Genomic DNA, 10,612 nt, shown 5'->3' with positions numbered 1-10,612 from the left:
AGATCCATGCCTAGAATTGCACCTGTATTTAATGGAGCACATAGCAATTTTGTAGTCAGAGTCTTTGGGCCGAACTGTACCTCTATGGATGGTGTTTCATACAAAACCGAATCTTCACCTATTACACCAGTTAAACAAAGTTTAGTTTTCTTGTACGGAATGTTTAAACCTTTAGCCAATTTTGTAGGAATTACTGTAATTTCTGCACCTGTATCAAGCAAAAAGTCAATCTCTTTATCTTTTATGCTACCTTTCACAAATATTCTCTTGTCATTGTGATGGATTACAGGGGAAAGGTAGCTACTCACAGCCCCAACAATTAGTTTTTTGCCTGTTCTTTTTGTGCTTTTAGAAGAGCCTGAGCAAGCTGTCCTAAAGTTTCAGTGTACCTTGGCGGAACTACTTCAGGATTGTAGGCTGGCTGAGAAGGAACAGAATTATGCATAGCATTTCTTTTACTATCTTGCAACTTCTTCCTACACTCTTTCTCCCAGTGACCTGATTTTTTACAGTAGTTACATTTGCCTTCTCTCTTATGCCATCTGTTGTCTTGATTTCTTGTGCTAAACGTAGCTGCTGCTACTCTTACTTTTGCCTTAACATCCGCATCTCTTTCCCATGTAGCTAACCTTTCTAGGTTACTTCTGAGAGTATTGTTAGACCAAGTTAGATCTAGGAATGGCAATGCTTTTCTGTACTCGGCTAAAAGACCATCTGACCAGACGCAAACAAAAGCTCCCTGGTCATCTAAAACACATTCAGAATCATCAACTATTCCACTGTAAGTTACAGCTGACTGACAAAATCTTTCAGTGTATTCGCTGACAGTTTCTTCTTTCCTTTGCACACAGTTAGTGATTTTGGACCAGTCTACTTTGGGTCCCATGATATTCTTTAGAATTTTCAAAACACCTTCTCTCATATCGCCTTTACTGACATGTTGTAGTTCAGAAGTAACAGCAGACTCAAAACTGTTGAATTCAGATTCAGTTAGAATTTGTGACATCAGCTGTGTGACTTCTGTTAACGACATGTCGTAGAGACGCATTTTGCATAACAATGTCCTTCTAAATTCAGAAAAATGTGTGCGTGCTGAGGGTAAGCTCTGGGATAATCTTTCTATGTCTTTAGGTGCTAGTCCTTTAGCTACAGTTTGTACTTGTTCAACAGAGTTATGAGGAACACTTTCAATCCCAGATCTTTTCCTTGCACCACATACCTTCACTGGATCGACAGGCACATCAGTTACTGTTTGGATAGCTACATCTGTTTCAAACAAAATTTGTAAGTCAGGATAAGTGTTATCAGTCTGACTAACTTCATTCACATCAGTTTTCTCTGCAGCTTTGTTGCGGTTCAATTTCTTTGTCAAAGATGCTACCCTAGCACTGAACTCTTTGTTCTGTTTCTCTAGCTCTGAGATACGCTGAGACTGTTGTCTAGCTAGCGCTAAACCAAATTCTCTGTGACAACAAATAATGCCTTTCACATTGTTCTTGCGAATACATGCTCCTAAAACTTTTTTACATTCATCAATTGACCAAGTCTTGTCTGGATGGATCTCATATTTCTTTGTCAAATACAATCTGACTGACTCAGTCACAATTGAGTCCATGTGCTCTCCTAACAATGACTTAAATTCACTATCTGACCACAAAGGCGTCGCAAGACCACCTTTTTTAATTGTGGAGAACAGTCTAGCATTCTTTCTAAACATGTTTCTTTGTAACCACACAATCAAAACACTAAAACTCTAGTTAACAGAGGGTATACTTGTTAACATAGATCAACTACTGTTAACCTTCCTTGGTAAAACAGAGGACAACACAAATATTAGCCTGCAATGCTAATCTTCCCTGCTGAAAAACAGAGGCTGAACAACTATTAGCTGATGATGCTAATTCTTCCCTGTCTGGAACAGAGGCAAACCAATTCTTCCCTGCCTGAGAAACAGAGGCAAAACAATTCTTTCCTGCTTGTAAAACAGAGGCAAAACAATTCTTCCCTGCTTGAAACAGAGGCTTATAAACAATTCTTCCCTGCCTGAAACAGAGGCTTATAAACAATTCTTCCCTGCCGAAACAGAGGCTTACAAACTATTAGCTTGTGATGCTAACCTTCCCTGCCTGGAAAACAGAGGATAACTTTCATCTCTAAAACACATTTTTTAGAGGATAACTTAGTTAATCAAACCCTACAGCTGTCTGATAACTCTTCTCTGGCTGTGCAGAGGATAACAAATTTGTACTGGTCTTAATGGTTCTTTTGGATAGAGTGACTCACCAACCCTTGGTTGTACAGAACAATTCAGCTGGATTCAGTCTGGAACGTGGTCAGAATCTTTGCTGAGCTGGATTCAGTCTGGAACGTGGTCAGAATCTTTGTTGAGCTGGATTCAGTCTGGAACGTGGTCAGAATCTTTGTTGAGCTGGATTCAGGTGGAACGAAGTCAGAATCTTTGTTGAGCTGGATTCAGGTGAGGATCTCTATCCGGGTCACGGCACCAAAACTGTTGGAAACTCAGAAGTGAAGACCAGGAGAGCTTGGGTATATCTTTCGGGCAGGCGTTCCTCTTTATTGAGAAACACACGTGCCGTCTGTGGCTGCAGTCGTCCAAGTCTAATTTTAAACATTATACATTGTAATTTATCCACATTTCAGGGGCAGGGATTTACACAGTAGAGGAGGAGACAATCTAAACAAAGGAATGCACATGTTGTTTAGGTAAAAGGGACACACCCCATACATTTCCAGGTCACCAGTCCTAATCCTATCAGCATAACAGTGCCAATCAAACCACCAATCCAAATCCTATCAGCATAACAGTACCAATCAGACGAATAGATGCAAATGTGATCACTCTGACAATGTTGCTTATAGATCAGGAAGTGCATAAAGACAAAAGACTGATTAGCTTGATCTCCTTAGAATGTAGTCAACCTGAAACCTCCAAACTGTAAAGCATTATGTACATAACAAACTGTTAGTATACTATTACATTGGAACCTTGATATAACAATTTATAAATTTGTAATCCCACAGCCGGCACAGATCTGGCCAACTTCTTCTTTCCCACAGCTCAGCCAAAACAGTGCCATAACTCCACCAAACACGAGCCAAACAATAACATTTTATGTGGCCCTTATATGAAATTTTGAAAATTATGTAAAAGTCTTAACTCCATGGTAAATAAAACACTCAACAACAAAAATGTATTCGAAAATTTACTTTTGACAAATGTTTACAGTCACATTTAGAAACCATTTATATTAATATAAATAATATTCAAAGAATCTAGATTTAATTTTACACCAAATTTCAATGAGAGTTAAACTAGAAGGGAGGGGGGAATCACAGTAACTTGCTAAAGATAACAAACAACAACTTCACAAGGTAAATAACATCTCTAATTGTAATGAATCTCTGAAAAAAAAGGAAGGAGATCTAAATGCAGTATTTATTAAGAGGGTAATCCACAATCATAGTCAAAAACAGGCAAAATGTCATATACAAGCAAACAGTCCAAAAAGGCAAACAAGACAGGAGAGATGGGTAATCCGGGAAACAGGCAACAAATCCAACAAACCATGTAACATGAAACCAGGGAAAATACTCAAAAATGCAGCGTACACAAAACAAGAGATTGCAGTGAATGACAGAGATAACCAGGCTTATATATGGTGAGGAAAACAGGATAATGAGACACAGGTGTAAACAGTGAGTGCTAATGAGTCTGGGCAAAGGATAATGGGTAATGTAGTTTATGATAGAATGACAGTCTGATTGAAGTGTCCTCTGGTGGTGAATTGTGGTGAATTGTGGCACTAATCAGTGTTGGAAGTGTGTTGCTGGGATTCGCGTTGTTTCAACTGACTGCATCTGCAATAAAAACTTTAATTTAAATAATGTTAATAGCAATGCAACCTGGAAGCTAGGTCTGCGTAATTATGATTAAAATAAATGTTAAACTAAAGGGATAGTTCAACCAAAAATATAATTCTGTCATCATTTATTGTCACTTTTTTTTTTTATCAATGTAATGCATCACTAGTCAGGTTAAGATTTTAATTTATTGATTTATTAATACATTTTTTGTACCAAAAAAAACCCAACTTTATATATATATATATATATATATATATATATATATATATATATAATGCAAGAAATGCATTGCATGCAAGAAAACTAGTCCAGAGTTTTAAATCATAAATCAATGACTCGTTTGGTGACTGTGTGCTGCATTACACATGAGATTGAAATGGTAAATACACTCAACTGAGTCTAATTCGACACCCATCTCAAACAAATACATAATGCTGCACAAATAACCTTAAAAAGATTTTGACTTTACTTACCTGAAGATATGCGTGACCGAAAACTCATGAGAGCAGATGACAAAATGGTGCCGTATCAGTCAGATTCATTCCACTAATTTCAACCACCTGAGGTGTGAAACCTCGGATGTCAGCTGCGCTTGATTTCAGGTTTCCTGTGTTTTTCCATATAAAATCCAAAGGTTTATCACAAGTCAGCCTTTCTCACTTCGTGCCATAGCTTAAACACATATGGCCCTAATGTGTACATTGTTATCTGGGCCATATACCTCAAAAAGAGTTGTGAACCAAGACCACATTTCCCGCCGATTTTAAAGTTATGGCAAAACAAATATGGTCACATTCTGGCCCTTATCTGTTCAGCCATGCCATATCTGGGCCATATGTGCCAGATAATAGCCACATGTGGCCCAAACATGCTTGCTATCTGGGACACCTTTGCCTCCAATCTCCTCCTGCAAATCTTTTTTATTTTATTTTATTTTTTTAATCTACATGCATTAACTTGAGGAAGATGGAACGTCTCAGTTACGTATGTAACCCTCGTTCCCTGAAGGAAGGGAACGGAGACGTTATGTCAGTACTTGACGAAATGGGGGTCTTGCTTAGAAAGCCAGCTGCCTTCAATCTCAATCAACACGATCCAATGACATGAAAATGTCATGGGTCTGTGGAATTTGCCTAATGCAACACCGCCCCACTGCGTGGGAATAAATGGCGTTGCATAGGAGTCACGCATTTTTGTTACCTGCTGAGTAGCCGAGGCCGACCACCCCGGCCATACCAGCGGTACAGCGGTACCGAGACTTTCCCTTTCAGTCAGTACACTACGAGTTAATTCAGTACTGACAAAATGGGGGTCCCAGTCTAATCACACCACAGTGGCTGTCTTCCAGCATCCTGGGCTGACCTGTGCACCCTGCCTCGGAGTTTACCATGACGAGGGACCGGCTCAGTTTCCAAGGTACACTGGGAGGCATATCCCACTTGGAGAAATGCAATCACAGTGCCTACTTGTAGGGAGGACTTAGGAATACACGTATGGGCTGCATACGAAAGAACCTGGAGTATCCAGCCGCAGGCGGAAAAGTTTCTCAACCCCAGGCGTGGCAAGGGTCTTGCCAAGGGAAGACACACGCTCAAGGAGACTTACCGTGGAGAATACACATGTGACGGTTGGCCTGCGGGGGAACCGTGCACACGGGCACCTAGCCTGACACAAAGGCTGAGGTGAGCTGGTGAGGACATTTCGGTGCGCACTGTATTTTCAGTGTAACAGTTACAGAATACTAGCTAAAGACATGGGGGATCCTTCTTAAGATTAATCTGTGGCAAGGAAGAAAAAGAAGAGGAACAAGAGGAGGATGAAGCCAAGCAAGAGAAATTAATGTGTTCTAAATCTGTAAAAAAAAAAAAAAAAAAATTTATTTTTTATTTTTCATTTTTTTAAATAAAGGTTTCCGAGTGATATCAGATTTTATTTCTGTTTTATTGTATTTACCCCGTAACTACATGAAACAAGAGGGTAACAAGAGCCACTTTAAATTAAAGCCCGCACATCCATACTTACCCCGTAACTACATAAAACAAGAGGGGAACAAGAGTCACTTTAAATTAAAGCCTGCACATCCATACTTACCCTGTAACTACATAAAACAAGAGGGTAACAAGAGCCACTTTAAATTAAAGCCCGCACATCCATACTTACCCCGTAGCTACATAAAACAAGAGGGGAACAAGAGTCACTTTAAATTAAAGCCCGCACATCCATACTTACCCTGTAACTACATGAAACAAGAGGGGAACGAGCCACTTTAATTTACAGCCCGCACATCCATACTAAGGCCATCCTTAAAAATATTTTGGTTTGCTGTAACAGCAAAAAAAAAAAAAAAAAAAAGGGTCGGTAGGTAGGTCAAATTTTTTTTTTTTTTTCAAATTTTAATGTAAAAAAAAGTACATTTTTGGTGATGGTGATTACATAGGTGTGAATTTAAACTGACTGGGTCTTCAAGCCGTTCCTTCGGGCACATAGGCTAATTGCAGGCTATATAGACCACAAATAAATTGAAATATTTGTCAAAAATTTCGGAATCGACCAGCCCTACCGCCGCTCCCACCACGCGCTGCGCGTAGTCGAGCAAAACACATGCAACGCATTATGACAACGATATTTCAGACTGACAGAGACAGGATAAACGGCTTTTCCGCCATTTGTTACTGTTTTGTACACGTTGTTATATTATTATAATTCAAATTCTTGATGATGAATGTTGAGAGGGGCACTTTTGATTAATTTTCAAAAAGGGCAGGGGCTCAAACCCCCAAAGCGCTCCCCTCTGCAGTGCACTTGCCTGGTGTGTGTAACCATGGTCCTGACTCCTGTCACGAAATGCGGCGAAATCTCCGACAGGGCTTTAACGTCTACAGTGAATGAGAGAATGGGCCGAAACGAACGCACAGGCCATAGTGTGACATCCGTTAACCATAGTGTAAACATAGATGACGTCACTGGTTTTTCTAAAAAATAAAGAATGTAGCCTTCGTTTGTATGTAGACCCAGGCAATTTATATATTTATAATACTTACTAAAATATATTTTATATTATTTTATTACTTTTGTATTAGTTGTTTGAAGAGTAAAAAAAGAAATTGGTCGGTCTTAATGCAAATTTACAACCGGCAAGTCGGTCGGACTAAAAGGAAAAAAAATAAATAATTTGAGTCGGCCCTAAATTGACAGGGTCGGTCGGGTGACGGCAAACAAGAATATGTTTAAGGATGGCCTTACCCCGTAACTACATGAAACAAGAGGGGAACGAGCCACTTTAATTTACAGCACGCACATCCATACTTACCCCGTAACTACATGAAACAAGAGGGGAACGAGCAAATTTATATTTACAGCCCGCACATCCATACTTACCCCGTAACTACATAGATAATTGCCCCTTAATTAAAAAATACTTACAGTATAATTACCCCTTAATTAAAAAATACTTACAGTATAAATTATTTGTTAATTTTCCTGATAGTACCCCTTTATTACATATTGTTACCCCAATATTACATATTGTTCCCATATACTTACTTTATAGTTACACTATAAATACAGAAAGTTATACTGTAAATTCACTTTAATTATGCAGTACTTTCCGGGTCATAATCTAAAGCGTTACTGACAAGGCTATTCATTTAGTAAAAATATAAGTTAAATATTTATATTTTTGAGAACTGAAGTAGGCCAATGATGTTTTTGCATGCTTTCAGAGTACATCACAGTCACTACATTGTGACTAACGTTATATAAACATATCGTTGACAAAAAAGACAAGTCTTAAATGTAGACTGAATGACACTTTAAGCAGAACATCTCAAATGGAGATTGCTGAAATGCAGCTTACTTGTTTATTGGTGTTTTCAGATCAGATGTTCTGCTTAAAGTGTCATTCAGTTGGTCTGTGTTCTGTCCGGACAGTCAGGACTCAGGAGCCGCTTCACTGAACTGCTGTGCTGTGAGCTGCTGAAATAATCCAATCAGAGCAGAGCTCAACATTAATATTCATGAAGAAGAAAAAATACTATGGTTTTGTGCGTACGGATAAGGCTATATATATTAAATCATGAAGTATAAGGACAATAAACTGTTTACTTGTTCTATGGTAGGCTATTAGCTACTTTAGACATAAAGAACATATCTGCGTTAGTTGATCATCAATGCCTGTAATGTGTGCTGTAGTTGTACAATTTTCTGTCGAATCCGACGTGAAGGATAAATTAATTAACTGTGAACCACCATTAACATAAGTGAATGAAAGGCAATAATCAGCTAAATGCACTCACTCAAATAGTTTTTTTTTTTTTTTCGATTTTATTTGATTCTTTCAATAGCCTATGCATTGATAGCTTACTTTATTTGAATGTTTCCTTGATATAACATGACACTGAGAAATGCATAAAAAAACATAAAAGAAATGCATAGTGGCATCATTGCATGATGACGTCAGGAACCTATGAATCGGCTTTTTGAACCGGTTCATTGAGCCGAACTGTCCGAAAAGAACCGGTTCACGGAAATTAATCAGACTTTGCATCACTATCAGACACGTGGCAATGACCAAACAAAGGCTAACTCCTCCACACACACACTGCGAGAATACACCAAACCGACTAATACACACCACTGCACAACACAGACACATTTATCTAACAACAAATGAACAAACAATCAAATGAGAAAAGTTACAAACACTTACAGAGTAGTTGTCTCTCAGTCAATCGATGCTTCACCTCTAGCCTAATGCTACAAACAAACGAGCCTATATACCGTGCTGGCCACGCCCCCAATAAACTCGTTCACTCAGACACACATGTGGCAATGACCAAACAAAGGCTAACTCCTCCACACACACACCGCGAGAATACACCAAACCTACTAATACACACCACACCACAGCACTACACAGACACACTTATCTAAAAAAAAATTGTCACATGCCTGTCCTGTCTTGTGTGCACATGTGGGTTTTGTCATGTCTTGCATGTGCTCCTGTCATTGTCTGATCCCTCCCCCTTGTTATCTGATTAGTGTTGATTTCTCCCACCTGCTCCTTCTTGATTACTTCCCCTTATAAGCTCCTTGTGTTTGTCAGTCTGTGTTGGATCCTTGTGTATGTTATGTCTACGTATCCTGTTTCCCTGTGTTGGTGTGGTTTGAGTTTATGTTTTTGGAACTAGTTGTTTTGCCCCCTCGTGGGTTTTGTTTTGTGTTGTTTAATTTATGTTTAATAAATTCACATTTCTCTGCAATTGAGTTCTCACTTTAGTTTCTTTAGTGTTACGTGACAGAAGGATTCCACCATTATGAGAACTCAGCAGAGAACAGGCTCGCCGCAACCACCAACCACTACTGACTCCTGTCCCCAATGGGACCGTATAGTCAAGGTGAGATCCCTGGCTGCTATGAGGCAACGGGGAACTGACTTAAGGGAGTTTGCGCAAGAGTTCAGGAGGGCGGCGGAAGGACTTGGTTACAACCACAATGCTTTGAAGGACCTTTTCAATTATGCCTTGGATGAACCATTCGAGTGGATCGTCATTAGAGCACTGGATGGTTTAACGTTTGATGCAGCAGTGGATTATTTCACTGGCCAGAGGAAGAGGGCTCTTCCCCTGAGTCCGGTGGTCCCAGTTCCGGTGGACCCTGTTCCGGTGGTCTTGAAACGGAGGAGGAGAAGGAAGGCTCCCTCCTTGCCTGTTCCGATGGTTCCGGTGGATATAGTTCCTATGGTCCCTGTGCCGGTGGTCCCAATGCCAGCGGACCGTATGCCGGTGGTCCCAGTGCCGGCGGATCGTGTTCCGGTGGTCCTAATGCTGGCAGATCGTATTCCGGTGGTCCCAGTGCCGGAGGATCGTTTTCCGGTGGTCCCAATGCTGGCAGATCGTATTCCGGTGGTCCCAGTGCCGGCGGATCGTGTTCCGGTGGTCCCAATGCCGGCGGATCGTATTCCGGTGGTCCCAGTGCCGGTGGATCGTGTTCCGGTGGTCCCTGTGCCGGTGGATTGTGTTCCGGTGGTCCCAATGCTGGCAGATTGTATTCCGGTGGTCCCAGTGCCGGCGGATCGTGTTCCGGTGGTCCCAGTGCCGGCAGATTGTATTCCGGTGGTCCTAATGCTGGCAGATCGTATTCCGGTGGTCCCAGTGACGGCGGATCATGATCCGGTGGTCCCAGTGACGGCGGATCATGTTCCGGTTGTCCCAATGCCGGCGGATCGTGTTCCGGTGTTCCCTGTGCCGGTGGATCGTGTACCGGTGGTCCCTGTGCCAGTGGATCGTGTACCGGTGGTCCCTGTGCCGGTGGATCGTGTTCCGGTGGTCCCAGTTCTGGTTGTCCCTATGCCGGTGGACTCTGTTCCAGTGGACGCCGCTGGGCAGGAGATGCCTCCTGCTCTCCGTGCGCCGCTGAGGCGTCCTGCTCTCCGTGCGCCGCTGAGGCGTCCTGCTCTCCGTGCGCCGCTGAGGCGTCCTGCTCTCCGTGCGCCGCTGAGGCGTCCTGCTCTCCGTGTGCCGCTGAGGCGTCCTGCTCTCCGTGTGCCGCTGAGGCGTCCTGCTCTCCGTGCGCCGCTGAGGCGTCCTGCTCTCCGTGTGCCGCTGAGGCGTCCTGCTCTGACCGCGCCTCCCTGGGCGCCTGAACTTTGTGGGCCACCATGGCCTCCTGAACTTTTTGTTTTCCTTGTCCCTCCCTTGTTTATCCCTCCCTTGTCTGTTCCTTCCTT

This window comes from Pseudorasbora parva, chromosome 19, assembly GCF_024679245.1.
Source record: "Pseudorasbora parva isolate DD20220531a chromosome 19, ASM2467924v1, whole genome shotgun sequence".
NCBI classification, from domain to species: Eukaryota; Metazoa; Chordata; class Actinopteri; order Cypriniformes; family Gobionidae; genus Pseudorasbora; species Pseudorasbora parva.
The sequence above is the reverse complement of the archived record's forward strand: the minus strand, read 5'-3'. Positions refer to the sequence as shown.